This window comes from Halichoerus grypus, chromosome 3, assembly GCF_964656455.1.
Source record: "Halichoerus grypus chromosome 3, mHalGry1.hap1.1, whole genome shotgun sequence".
Classification (NCBI taxonomy): domain Eukaryota; kingdom Metazoa; phylum Chordata; class Mammalia; order Carnivora; family Phocidae; genus Halichoerus; species Halichoerus grypus.
Genome location: NC_135714.1, coordinates 65,746,784 through 65,761,648, shown reverse-complemented (window position 1 = coordinate 65,761,648; position 14,865 = coordinate 65,746,784). Strand labels below are relative to the sequence as shown.

Below are 14,865 nucleotides of genomic sequence, written 5' to 3'. Positions count from 1 at the left end.
GTTTAGTACATTTTAGATTTTCATCAAAATGCTTGGAATTATGGGCACCTGGGTGGCTCAGTTGTTTAGACTTCTGCCTTTGGCTCAAGTCATGTCTCGGGGTCCTGGGATCAAGCCCTGAATCAGGCTCCCTGCTCAGTGGGGAGTCTGCATTTTCCTCTCCTTCTGCTGCCCCCCCCCCAATTCATGCGTGCTCTTTTTCTCTCAAATAAATAAATAAAATCTTTAAAAAAATGTTTGGAATTAAAATATTGCTATTCTGGCTATTATTAAAAAGACAAGAATAAGAACTGGTGAATATGCAGAGGAAAGGGAACCTTGGTGTTCTGTTGGTGGGAATGTAAATTAGTACAGTCATTGTGGAAAACCGTGTGGAGGTTCCTCAAAAAATTAAAAATAGAACTATTGTATGATACAGCAGTCCCACTTCTGGGTACGTACCCAAAGGAAATGAAATCAGGATTTCCAAGAGATATCTGCATCCCTATGTTCCTTGCAGCATTATTCCAAGATATGGAAATAATTTAAGTGTCTATCAATGGATGAATGGATAAAGAAGATGTGAGATGTGAGATTATGTGTGTGTGTATATATATATATGTATATATATATATGTTATAGATATATGAGAGGAGATCTGAAATGTTCTCAACACACACACACCCATACACACACACAGAGAATTATGTGATATGATGGATGTGTTATTATTGTGGTAATCACTTTACAGTATATAAGAATCAGTCATCATGTTGTATGCCTTAAACTTACACAATGTTATGTGCTAGTTATATCTCAATAAACCTGGGGGAGAACACTGCCATTCTAGTTTATTAGAAAATTTATGTATTATGGCATATATTGTTTCCTTGACAATGTTGGATGGGGTTTTTGGTGTGTCCAGCCTCCATAACACTTAGAACATTTAAATAAATGCTAAGAAACTAGGATGAGTAGTTGGAAAAGGAATACAAGGAAGTGGGTTTTTGGATTGACTGGGGCAGGTGCACATCCTTTGGAAAAGAGGCGTGAAAGAGTGGGAAAGCATGAGATTTTAGTAGACCAGAAGGAAGTTAGTCTTTTAGGATCATTTCCCTGCATAGATAGTTAACCTGGAATGCTTGTATTAACTTTGACTTGATGTTGTTCTTGGTGTCTGCAATGGTCTTTTCTAACTGAACAAGCATTTTATTTCCAGGCTTGGAATTTCTAAAGAAAAATCTATTCTGTTCATGTTTATGTGCCCATTTTCCTTCTCTGTGAGTGAGTTTTTTTTAAAGTAGGCTCTACACTGGCATGGAGCCCAATATGGGGCTTGAACTCAGGACCCTGAGATAAAGGCCTGAGTTGAGATTGAGAGTTCACTGCTTAATCGATTGAGCCACCCAGGTGCCCTCTGTGAGTGATTTTCTATGAACCTCTTTGTCCCAAGTCCTTTCTGAATCGCAGAATTATGATGAAGCCTCCTAAGAAAGAATCTCTAAAACCACCTTAGGCAAAATTCAGGAATCCTCCACGTCCTTTCATTTCAAGACTAATGCAGAGAATTGACACTAGTCTCTCAGGCCTTCTGGCTGTATCAGCAGGATTCAGTCAGGAAAACAAAGCCACTATAGGTATTTAAAACAGTAAGGGATTTTTTTTGAAAGATTTATTTATTTATTTATGAGAGAGAGTGCGCACACCTGAGGGGAGGAGGGGCAGAGGGGGTGGGAGAGAATCTGAAGCAGACTCTACACTGAGCCCAGAGCAGATGAGGGGCTTGATCTCATGTCCATGAGATCACCGCCCTGAGATCATGACCTGAGCTGAAACCAAGAGTCGGATGCTTAGCCAACTGCACCACCCAGGCGCCCCTAAAACATGAAGAGATTTCATCCTGGGATTGTGGTGCTTAAGAAGCCATGGGAAAAGCTGGAGGAGTGGAAATTGTGGATCCTACCATTCGCTTCAGGTTCACTGCCACGGAGAAGTGGAGAGCTGCTCCCACCCAGAATCAGGAGCCTGCAGACAGTGTGGCTGGTGGCCTCACAGCTTCTCTCAGCTCCGAGTGGCTGAAATGACAGGAAAACTAAGAGGCTTTTGCAAAGACACATCTGGGAAACTCACATAGCCATCTGCCAGTGCTGCCAGAGAAAGAAGAATGTCTGCATCCTCTCTTCTACCTCCTGAATCTTGCGCAATCTCATTGTTGAACCCTAAGACATCGGGTTTAACTTGTTAAACAGGATCCGCTTGGAAAGTAAGGTTTGTGGCACTCCGCAGATGTGGCTGTGGCCTCTTCCTCAAATTACCAACTAGGGGTGGTTACATGGAGTCTTGGTTTCCAAAGAAGTCTTCATATTTTCGAGGAATGCATTATTTAAGCAGGTGAATAATATTTAATTTTTAATAATTAATCTTTTAATAATAATTTTTAAATATTTAATAATATTTAAATATTTAATAATATTTAATTTTTTAATTTAAGGAGGTTAAAGAATGGTTCTACAAGCTAGCCAAATGTTTTCAGAAGCGACAGTAATCAAAACAGTGTTGAATTGACTGCCTTACTAGGAATAGGTAGAATTAGGCAGTCATATCTTTGAAAGTCAATAGGAAAGTTCAGAAAGAGTCCAAATATAAAAAATATTTAATATAGGATAAAGAAGGCCATTATTTTTATTCCAAGTGCTTGATTTACTTTCCATGAAATATCATTCCTTTGTTGGGTTCCCAGTATCCTTCTTTTGCATTAATTACCTCAAGTTTCTTCTCATCATTTTCATTCTTGTCCTTTTATGGTTAGTGCTTTTCACATTTGTCCTCCACAGATACAGCTTCATTATCTCACCCATTGTAATTCCATGAATAAGTGCCACATATGGTTTCCGGCAAGACCCAATGGCATTGTTCAGCATATATTCTTCTCTAAAGAAATCTTGAGCTATCTTCTGGTTTGCCTTTCCAGCTTCGGAGATCGCTCTGATATCACCCCCAGCACAGAAAGCCTTTCCACCAGCTCCTTTTATAATGATCAGGAAAGTTTCAGGATCTTGTTCCCAGTTCTTTAGCTGTGGATAAATGTGCCGAATCATACTAACATTCAGTGCATTTAGGAACTTTGGTCTGTTTAGTGTTATCGCTCCTGCACTTTTATATGAAAAAGAAATGAGAGTGCTGGAGACTTTCTACTTGCAAATAGTCTTTTCAGTTTTCCCTGACCATTAGTATTTGCAATCTGAAATGAATATACTAAGCATCCATACATGTTTGCTAAGGCTGCCATAATGAATACACAGACTGGGGGGTTCAAACAACAAATTTATTTTCTCACAGTCTGGAGGCTACAAGTCTGAGATCAAGGTGTCAGCAGAGTGGGCTCCTTCTGAGGACAATCTTCTCCTTGTGTCTTCACATGTTCCTCCCTTTGTCCAAATTTCCTCTTCTTATAAGGACACTAGTCATATTGGATCAGGGCCCACCCTAATACTTCATTTTAACTTAATTACCTTTGTAAAGATCCTCTCAATGTGGAGTCACATTCTCAGATACCAGGGATTCTTTAACCTATGAATTTTGGAGGGGACACAATTCAGTCCATAAGGGCAGAAGTGTGCCTATCTATTCAGATGTTCTTTGGTTCTGTAACCACACAGTGGCTCATGTAAGTGGTATTTAAGTTCTTCTGAGTTAAGGACTCCTTTGAGAATGAATAGTAGGGGTCCTCTACCCAGAGAAATGCACACTCAATTTCACATCAACTACCTCTTCACCCTACCTATGGACCCTGAAGCTAATAGAATCCTGGGTTCAGATGCTATTAAAACTACGAAATCAGGGAATTCAGTGATCAAATCCATCAGACTAGTTGTCTGGAAGTCACAAATCTTAGGAAGGTTCACCGGTACGAATTACAATTTTAGATTTTTCACCTAACTGTTTATAGTCCATTGGCTATAAACTTGACAATGCAAGGAATTGAAAGTAGCTCCGTAAAATCATCACTGTAGTGACATCAACTCCCAAGTGCATGCCGGGAACTGTCCTGAAAAACAGGGGCAGTTCTCTTGGTTTCCAAAGAAGTCTCCTGATACCAGATTTTAAGCACAGATCCATAGTAAGATTAGCCAGGCCTGCTCTCAGGCAGTCCCTGGGTATGGGTCTGTTAAGAATGAGATGGACTCCACCTGCTCCATGGGGCACTTCCTGCGGAGCTGTGGTCAGCTTTGGCTAATCAGTGGATGGGAGGACCACACACTTATTTTGTTGACTTCCTACTTGGGGACTTCTTCCATCTAGAACCTGAACTCTTCTGGAGATTGAGGCTCAAAAGGAACTTAATTATTCCTTGAAGCTGAGTCTGATTTCCAAGGGTTAGCCCTCTAACCGGCCCTGAAAATGAGTAGGATTATATACCTTTAGTCTTGTTATTGTTTGTAAATAAAGAAAAGGGAAAAATCCAAGCCAGCATTTATAGAAATGAGCTTGAGATGGGCCCTATACCAGGTGCACAGAGCTTTCTATAGAATGCATGGACTTGAATGGATGTTTAGGCCTGGTGCAGAGAATATTTTGATGATCCAGTTTTTTTCTGGTACATTATATAAATATATTAATCTGAGGCCAGTTACTAGTTTTTGTGTTGTTAGCATGGCACTTTGTCAGGGTTTGTGTCAGGAAGAAAATTGATATTTGGGTGCATTCTATTTCTGAAACATTAAATAGTTCTCTCTAGCTTTTGTTTTACAGTTCATTTAGATTTAACTCCATTATCAAAACAAAATTCAAAATGCTTATTCAAGAATACAGTGAAACTGGGAATCACATAAAATTCTACATTATATAGCTACACTAAAACTGTACACAAGCCAAAAATAGAGTGAAGGAAAAAAAGCTTACTTATCTATCAAAAATTCTTTAATTAAATTATAAAATTTTAATGTTTCTTTAGTTTCTCATAAGTGCATTTTTTTGTCCTTTTATGCAGTTTTGAACCTATATTGTTACAAGTATGTTTTTCCTGGAAATTAACTGACATACTAAAAATTATTAACAAAATCTAATTTTACTTAAAACATTGATTCAATAATATGAAATAAGTCTATTAATATATTCAACAAACTTGTTTATTTATTTATTATTTTTTGTGGCAAACTTGTTTAAAGAAAGAAATTTAGAGATCCTATGCTTTGATAAATTAAAGGTCAGTATTAATATTTTTATTTCCTTTCCCAAATATGGAAGCTCTTTTGATGTACCATTTGGTTTTATGTTACTTAATTGACCTTCAATTGTCTGTGCAACATGGGTAAGGAAAATCATGAATATAAAAAACTCATTTTTTTTTTTCCAGAAAGACCCTTGAGGAAAGGTTTATGGGTTAGATATTATATGAAATAAATCTCAAAACAGATACTAAAAAATGGTTTAAATTACTTGTAAACAATGATCAACTTTTGACCTTAGTAATGGTGATAGAATTTACAGTTTTGGCCACAGATGGCAAGAATTCCTTAGAAATGATTTTCTTTTTAACCCAACTCAGATTTTATTCAGATTTCACCAGCTTTTCCACAAATGTTCTTTTTCTGTTCTGGGAGCCAGTTCAAGATAACACATTGCATTTCGAATGCATTTTATTTTATCAAGTGATTTCTGTTGTTCCCATATTGTATAATGATTTCCAAACAGTAGAAATTCTGACCATTCTGTGTGTGTGTTTATGTATCTTTCTTGTCCTCTATGACAGAATGGCAAAAGCAATCTTATGTGACTTGGAATCAAATTGACCTGAGTTTTAATCCTAATTTGGCTACTTAATTTTGGGGCCCTGGTGGCGTCACCCTAAACTCTAAACTTCATCCATGAAATAGAAATAATAATTACCATAACACCTATCTCACTGAGATGGTAAGACTAAATGTGAATATACAATGAACTGTAGTAGTGATTGTTGGTATTTTTATTACTCACCGTCTAATAAAGATACTAAAGAAAAGAGAATTATCTGGTGAGCAGATGGTCAAGGATGATTTTTAAAAAACACGAGGAGGGGCAGTGGCAGAGAAAATCACAACTTGACAAACCAACTCTGAAATAATCAGGAATCAATTGTTCAGTAAAATTAAGAAGATTTTCTGTTTCTTGCCAGCATATTTATATCAAAATGTGTAACATGGGGCCAGTTTTGTTACTTGGCATGTTCCTGGCCATTTGTAAAGAAAATGTTGAACAGCTGTTGATCTGGGAGGCAGATGGATGGATGACATTTATGAATTGTATTTTTCAGATGGAGAAACTGAGGCACCAAGTGTGGTTAATTGTTTTTCCCAAGCTTCCACATCTATGAAACATCAAATTTGAAAGTACAGTTCATGAATATCGTCTGCCTTCCAGCTATCCGCACTGCGGAAAGAAATTGCCAATGGATGAGATGGTAAAAATGGGGGGCTTTCTCTAAGGGGGACCAGCTGAAGAGTCGTGCTTTTGTGTCTGGCACAGATGGTACAGATGGTCCACTGGTAGTGCCTACCAGGGCTTTCCTCCCCTGCAGCCACCCACCCTCAAGTGACAGCTTTCTGCATCTTCTTGTCTAATTAAACCACCAACAGAGAATGCCAGTTATCTGCTTGCATGACACCTCTGAATATTAAGTAGCTTTTGTAATTAATTATTTTTTGAAAGGCTTGATCCTCCATAATTAAGTAAATCTTTGTGAATTAATAATAGGTTAGCATGGTCTCTGGACTAAAAACACCATGAGCAACAACTTGGCAGCGAGGGAAGAAGGTTGCACCTACTACAGTGTGTCTGTTGATCAAACCTTGATGATCTGAATGCTCCCGGTACTCACATCATGATGTGTTTCTTCTTTTCTCTATCTTCTTGTGCACCCAAGTGGAACCAATTGTTTCTGCACAGAGTAAGATATAAAAATGCAGATTCGCTTAAATAACTTATTGCCCAACAAGGCAGTCTGTGTTGTACACGAAAATATGCCGCAAGCAGCTGTCTGCCTCGTGTTGCCCTCTGGGTTATGACTGTGATGCTGTTTAGTAACTCTTGTGTCTTTTTGTGCTGGAGGCGACACTGAGACCCGATAATGGATGCTGGCAAGATCTTGAGAGCAAGGGCGTGGAAGGAACGCCTTTAATCAGGCGGTCAGGTTCTTCCATGATGAGCTGGTGGGGTGTGACCGAGCTGGCCCACCCCAGAGGACAATCCAGTATGCCCCCACTGTTTAGGGGAGGCTGCTCTTTTACCCTTGAGAAGCCAGGCAGCTGGGGAAGCAGGATACCCATTGCTGGGGGATATCCTGCCTCTGGGGTCTGGTGTCATGATTTTGCTTATTCGGTGGAGGCTGTTTAATCTAAGTCTGTAGGGGTCTAGGTTGTTGGCTGGCAAACCTGGATTGGACGGGTGTTCAGCCAGGAGCAATGGGGGGGAAGGGTGACGGGCGGAGTTAGGTGAGCAAAAATGGTCCTGCTCTTTCCTTTCACCGCAGCTCACTCCCTTTACTTCCCCCTTCTTTCCCTGTCTTTCCCCTTATCCACTTGTCCTGCTTGTGCGTTTTTATTGTAGTGGTTGGCACGAGTATTGTCTTGCTTAGATTTCAGCTGTGAGAATAACAGGATCATGCCTCAGCATTATAAAATTTCAGATCTGGAAGCTTGTCTTGGGGGTTCTGGACCAGCCGCGGAGAGTCGTGAATCTAAAAGATTCTGGAAGGATTTCAGGGTTTCTCCTACGGGTTTGACTTTTGATTAGATGAACCTAGCAGTGCTGTTTGGCTTAGATGTAAGGGTAATGGTTCTAATGATAGTTATCATCATCATAATTAATATACATTATATGATGCATACTCTATTGTACCTTGTCTTTGATATTTTAGTTAATTTTTTTCCAAAGATTTATTTATTTATTTTAGAGAGCGAGAGAACATGAGCAAGAGGGGCAGAGGGAGAGGGAGAGAGAATCCCAAGCAGACTCCACACTGAAAGGGGAGCCCGATGTTGGGCTCGACCTCACGACCCTGAGATCACCACCTGAGCTGAAACTGAGTCCGACGCTCAACCAACTGCGTCGCCTAGGCGCCCCTTTAGTTAATTTTTTAATAGGTGATATAGCTGCATAGTTCACGATGCAAAAATTAAAAGAGATGCTTAGTAAAAATTCCCCCTTTCCCCTCCACTGGGTTACCACCAAAGAAATAAATAACGGTTTTCCGTTTATTATATATCCTCCCTGAGGTTCTTATGCATAAGTTAGAAAATATAAATACATATCGTCCCCCCTCCCCGTCTCATGGCACAAGCAAGAACACATTATCGGTACTTCATGTGTTGTCTTTACTTAATCCTCACAGCAGTCCGACCTGGTTTTACAATTAGAATTCAGCTGTAGCTGAGTAACTTGCTCAGGGCAGCGTAGCAGGGCGGTGGAGCTGGGATAACCCTGACCGTCTGGCTTGATCCGCGGTGATCTTCATCACTAGGCCGCCCTGCCTCGCTGCAGCTGCTGTGGACGGGGCAAGCTTCCTGCTGATTTGCGCAGGCTCCCTGGGGGCTCAGGCGGTGCTGCCTCCGACCCACAGACTCCAGGCAACGGTTAGGGAATGCGGCAAAACTTACTCCACTCTGCATCCGGTGGCTTTTCTTTTCCCTTCCTTCCTTCCTTCCTTCCTTCCTTCCTTCCTTCCTTCCTTCCTTCCTTCCTTCCTTCCTTCCTTCCTTCCTTCCTTCCTTCCTTCCTTCCTTCCTTCCTTCCTTCCTTCCTTCCTTCCTTCCTTCCTTCCTTCCTTCCTTCCTTCCTTCCTTCCTTCCTTCCTTCCTTCCTTCCTTCCTTCCTTCCTTCCTTCCTTCCTTCCTTCCTTCCTTCCTTCCTTCCTTCCTTCCTTCCTTCCTTCCTTCCTTCCTTCCTTCCTTCCTTCCTTCCTTCCTTCCTTCCTTCCTTCCTTCCTTCCTTCCCTTTCCTTTCTCTTTCTTTTCTTTTCTTTTCTTTCTCTTTCTTCCTTTTCTTTCCTTTCTTTTCTTTCTTTTCTTTTCTTTCTTTTCTTTCTTTCTTTTCTTTTCTTTCTTTTCTTTCCTTTCCTCTCTTTCTTTCTTTTTCTTTTCTTTTTCTTTCTTTCTTTCCTTCCTTCCTTCCTTTCTTTTTTTCTTTCTTTCTTTCTTTTTCTCTTTCTTTCTTTTTCTTTCTTTCTTTTCTTTCTTTCTTTCTTCTTTCCTTTTCTTTTCTCTTCCTTCTTTCTTTTTCTTTCTTTCTTGCTTGCTTGCTTGCTTTCTAAGATTTTATTTATGTATTTGAGAGAGTGAGAGAGAGAGAGATTGAGAGAATGAGTGGGGGGAGGGGCAGAGGGAGAAGCAGACTCCCTGCTGCAGGGAGCCCCATGCAGGGTTCCATCCCAGGACCCTGGGATCATGACCTCAGCCAAAGGCAGACGCTTAACCGACTGAGCCACCAAGGAACCCTCTTTCTTTTTTTTAAATGAAAGAATCATTTCTAAAAAATTGTAGTCAAATATATATAACATAAAATTTACCATCCTAACCATTTCTAAGTATACAATTCAGTGGCATTAAGTACATTTACATTATTGTGAAACCAATCTCCAGAATTTTTTTCATCTTCGTAAGCTGAAACTCTGTACCCATTAAACCATAACTCCCCACTCCCTGCTTCTGCAGCCCCCGGTAACCTCTCTTCTACTTTCTGTCTCTATGAGTTTGACTACTCTAGTTACCTAATGTAAGTGGAATGGTGCTGTATTTGTCTTTTTGTGATTGGCTTATTTCACTTAGCATAGTGTCATTAAACCTATGTCTGAATTTCATTACTTTTTAAGGCTGAATAACATTCCATTATGTCTATACCGTATCATGTTTATTCATTTGTTTGTTGGTGGACACTGAAGTTGCTTCCACTTTTGGCTATCATGAATAATGCTGCTATGAACACAGGTGTACTAATATCTGTTTGTGAGTCTGCTTCAATTCTTTGGGTACATACCCAAAAGTGGAATTGCTGGATCATATGTAGTTCTATTTTTAATTTTTTGAGGAACTGTCGTACTATTTTCCTAGTGGCTGCATCATTTTACATTCCCACCAGCAATGCACAAAGGTGCACTTTATATCCTCACCAATATTTGTTATTTTTTTAATTTTTAAAAATATTTATTTATTTAAGATTTTATTTATTTATTTGAAACAGAGTGATTTTTTTTAAAGATTTTATTTATTTATTTGACAGAGAGAGACACAGTAATAGAGGGAACACAAGCAGGGGGAGTAGGAGAGGGAGAAGCAGGCTTCCCAAGGAGCAGGGAGCCCGATGCGGGGCTCCATCCCAGGACCCTGGGATCACGACCGGAGCCGAAGGCAGACGCTTAACGACTGAGCCACCCAGGTGCCCCATAAAGAGAGAGAGTGATTGAGAGGGAGAGGGAGAGAGAATCAGAAGCAGATTCTGCACTGAGCACAGCCTGATGCAGGATCTCGATCCCACAACCTTGAGACCATGACCTGAACTGAAACCAGGAGTCAGACACTTAACCGACTAAGCCACCCAGGTGCCCCTGTTTGTTTTTTGTTTGTTTGTTTTTTTAAATGGTAACCATCCTATGGGTGTGAGGTGGCATTTCTTTTATAACATGCCATTAAACGCATTCCTTAATTCTTGGATGGGGCCCATCTGCCACAGAATCCAGAGTTCTTACCTGAGGTCCCTCTTGCTGGGACGGGGGGTGGGGGGGGTGGGAGGGTGGTATGGAAGGAGTGACTAGCCTGGAGGCCAAGAAAAGCTGGTGGCTCAGCTCAGAATACCTGGTCAGACCTCTCCACCCACCTGGGTTCTTGGTGACTTCCCTTTGTGCTTTAGGGTGACTGCATCTTCTTGCTGCTTATCAAGAAAGATTTTCTTGACCTTTGCCAAAAAAGACAGGATGGGCTCCCAGAATGCAGAGAAGCCTTTCCCATCTTGTAAGTTTCTCACATACTTCATTCTTCTTGGATGGCTGCTCGCTTTGTTAAAGTGGAAGACCTTTTAAACCTAGTAACATTTTCATTCAATAAACCAAGTCATTGCAAGACAGGTCCGCCTTTCACATTGACATCAACCTTTGTTTTATCCTCTTTGAGAAGAAGATGGGAATGTTTCTCCCACAGTGTAATATTGCAGGATACATCATATATGGTGCAGACTCCCCAGGTGAGTGATGCAGTTTGGCAATTTAGGTGAGCCATTTTTTCCCATCTCCAATCTTTTTTCCATTTCCAGCCTTGGGCTCTGTGGAGGTATTTCTTGGGAATGATTAGGCACCTTTAATCACTCAGGACCCAGGCGTGGTCTCAGAGCTATACCAGAGTGAGGTATTTGTCTGAGAGTACCACTGTCACCCCTACCTCTAATGAAAGGCTTAACTGCCACTAGGAAGGAGGTGGAACACTTTCATTTCATGCTGTAATCCATTCTCAAACTGTGTACTCTATGTTCCTGAATATAGCCACTTAAAAGAATGGTACTCCAAGGCGTCTGGGTGGTTCAGATGGTTATGTGTCTGCCTTCGGCTCAGGCCATGATCCCAGGGACCTGGGATCGAGCTCCACATTGGGCTCCCTGCTCAGCGGGGAGTCTGCTTCTCCCTCTCCCTCTGCCCCTTTCCCCCATTTGTTCTCGCTCTCTCTGAAATAAATAAATAAAATCTTAAAAAAATAATAAAATTAAAAAAAAGTGATACTCTTTTTAATGACAAAAGCAAATATATCTTCAAAGCAGAAAACTTGGAAAGTGAAGAAAAACACAGCACTATAAACCTTGTAGTGCAAGGGATTATAACATAGATATTATTTTACATACAGCCCACTCATTGGCTTAAAAGATTGTATAATTGTCCTACACTAACAAGTATTTTTTCACTGTATAACTTTTAGTAATAATATTCATGGCATCGTATGGATATGCTGTACTTCATTAAAAATTCCTTTATTGTTGAAAGTTTAGACAATATCCTTTTTGGCTGTTGTGAATTTTCATGAACATCTCGGTACATATATGTGAAAATTACACTATTTTTAAATGCTATTTTTGGAAAGATGTACAGGAAGGTCTGTTTTATTATTGGTGACCCTGATTCCATAGGGAAGTGAGTTGACAGTGTAGAGACAAATATTGATAAAAGGGAGTAGAAAGAGAGTACCTTGCCTCTGAATTAAGTTGAAGCCTATCTGGGCACTGACACCAACTCCAGAGAACTTAGAACAAACTCAACATCATTATTGCCAATTTCATTTGACAGTCAACGTTCTAAGATGTTCAGGATGCTCTTTTTTCTCTCTCTTCTTCCTGTTTGTGGTCCCAATTAGTGGAACCCTTGGCAGTATATCTCTAACAAGCAGCCATACTCTCAAAATGTAGATCTAATGCCTTTTTTTAAAAAGATTTTATTTATTTATTTGACAGAGAGAGAGAGAGAGAGAGCGAACAAGCAGGGGGCGCAGCAGAGGGAGAAGCAGGGTCCCTGCTGAGCAGGGAGCCCGATGCAGGCCTCGATCCCAGGACCCTGGGATCATGACCTGAGCCAGCCAGGTGCCCTGCCAGCACACATATTTCTGGTAATTTTGCAGCATTTCAGTAAGACTTAAATTTGGAAAAGATGTATCTTATTTATTAATTTTTCCCCCCTTCCTTTCACATCCATCAAATTCACAGTCATTATTAATGGGAGAAGAAAATTCCTCAGGTTTTGTGTTTGGGAAAAAGGGAGGGATGACTGGTGAGAATAAGGAGATGAAAGACATTTATGAACTAATTTTATGGAAATTAAATCTGAGGATTTGAAAGAAAAAGAAAAAATCAGAAATAAAATAACAAACGGCCATGTAGCTATTACCCAGAATTAATGTCTGTCGACAAATTCTTAGATTTGATCTTTTGATATATGAAATAAAATCCTACAGACAGAGCACTCAGGATCTCTCTCGACAAGATGGCAGGGCCTCTGGTCCTCCCTGTTCTTGATGCTTGTTTAAATCAGCAATCACACAGCAGCTGATCTTCAACCCAAGCAACACCGAATGGGTGAACGTGGACAGGTGCCATGGGGAAACATCGCTGGGAAGCATCCAACGAGCATGGTGATGAACTAAGTGTCGAAAGCAGAACACACCTTACCTGTGTGTGGACAGTCACCCTAACGGGGTCAGGAAGCTACTAATTGAATTCCAGGTGGTAAAACTTCCGTGAACAAACCCTTAGGGAACATAGATTTTCCTATGATACAGCCCTTAGCATTTAAATGTCTCCAAAATTTGTGGAGATTGAATGGCTTGTGTAAAAAGATTTGGAATTCATGATGAATTCATAAATAACTCCTGATATTCCCAAACAAGTTTCTCCCCCTTCTTCCCTGTTCCAGTAAATCTGCTGAATCACATGAGTTGGAATCTGGAAATCTTGAATTCTCCTTACCTGACACACACAATTGACTTAACCTTTTATGGGATCGTTCCAATCCATGCCTTCCTCTTTATGCTGGCTTCTCCTGTCCATATTTGGAATCTCATCAGTTCTGGGTTGGATTATTATGGAAGTCTCCTAGCTGGCCTTGATACCCTTAATCTTGCTCCATAGCCACTGCCGTACCCCACCTCACATGCACGATTTGCATGAGCATCAGTGCAGGTGTTCCTAAAATGCAAATCTGGCCTTTCCTTCTTAGAAAAAACTCATTGGCAGTTCCTCACTGCTCATAAAATAAGTTCAAGCACCTCCATGGACATTCAAGCTCTCCCCATCCTGGCCTCTGGCTTTTGGCTTCATAGGGCACCTCTCCAGGCTTCATACTTTATATTCCAGTCATGCCGAACTGATTGTATATCCCCATGCCAAATATTTCCCACCGCCATACCTTTGATCATGCCTCTTCCTTGTCTTGAAATATGATCGTTGCTCCTACTATTTCGATTGGCTAACTCCTGCTCATACTTCGAGACTGCACATTGCTGTCTTCTCCTTGAGGAAATCTTCCACAGTTTTTTACAGCAAGGCTGTCTGTCTGTTTTTATGTCTGTCCCTCCTATTCTGGTGTGAACTCCAAATCCTATTAAACTCTGCATTCCAGCGTTGCACGTAGTAGCTGCACTTAGTCAATGCTCATAAAATTTGGTTGAGTACCAGATCAGTTTCACTGGGAAAGAGGTTGACCTACTATTCAGAACACCAGCTGGGTGACCCAACCTAAGCAGTGTGTGGACCACATGTAGCTGGACAGAACCTCGGTGACAATAGCTGGGGCATCTGGAAAACGGGCATGTCACCTTCGTGGTCTTCTCTCTAAGAAAGAGGCAGAGGCCTGGGCACCAGGTTTGTTTTGAGTCTTTGTTGGCTGTCTGAGAGCCTCATGGGCTCACACAAGCTAGATCACTGGAGCTGGGAAAGACTGTGGACTTCATGTCATTGGGCAAGGGGAAGGGAAAGGTGAAGGTGGTCGATGAGACAAGATGTCATTGAGCATTGCAGGAATGCACAAAAACGATAGCAGATTTTGCATGGAAGGGACTGATCAGAAGACATCTTCCTCTTCCTTTTTCTTTTCCATTCTTCTCTCTCATTCACTTTCCTTTTTATTTCTCATTCTGCTTCTTCCTCCGCCTCTTCCCTTTAGTTTTGGCAGACATATATTTTATGTCCCAAATGACCTTTCAAAAGTAGTGGCACGCAAAGAGAAAAAGGTAGAGAAAAACCTGTAGAATTACAAAATAAATTTGGGCTCAAAAGGAGGATTGAAATTAAAGAGATGACAAGTAAAGTGGTTCATTCATTAAGTTGGGCATCACCAGCTTTAAAATCAGTTGTAAATCAAGTACTTGCATTATGCAAGGCATATGG

The 14,865-nt window shown here is 40.7% G+C and overlaps 1 protein-coding gene across 1 annotated transcript in view; it reads left to right on the top strand.

Annotated features, from left to right (window-relative positions):
* The first annotated feature begins 6,286 nt into the window (after window positions 1-6,286).
* The window catches only part of RASGEF1B (RasGEF domain family member 1B), a 632,901-nt gene continuing 624,322 nt past the window's right edge, over window positions 6,287-14,865 (top strand). The window contains exon 1 of the mRNA XM_078068829.1: window positions 6,287-6,418. The gene's annotated coding sequence lies outside the window, so the exon portion shown is untranslated. The remainder of the gene's footprint in view (window positions 6,419-14,865) is intronic.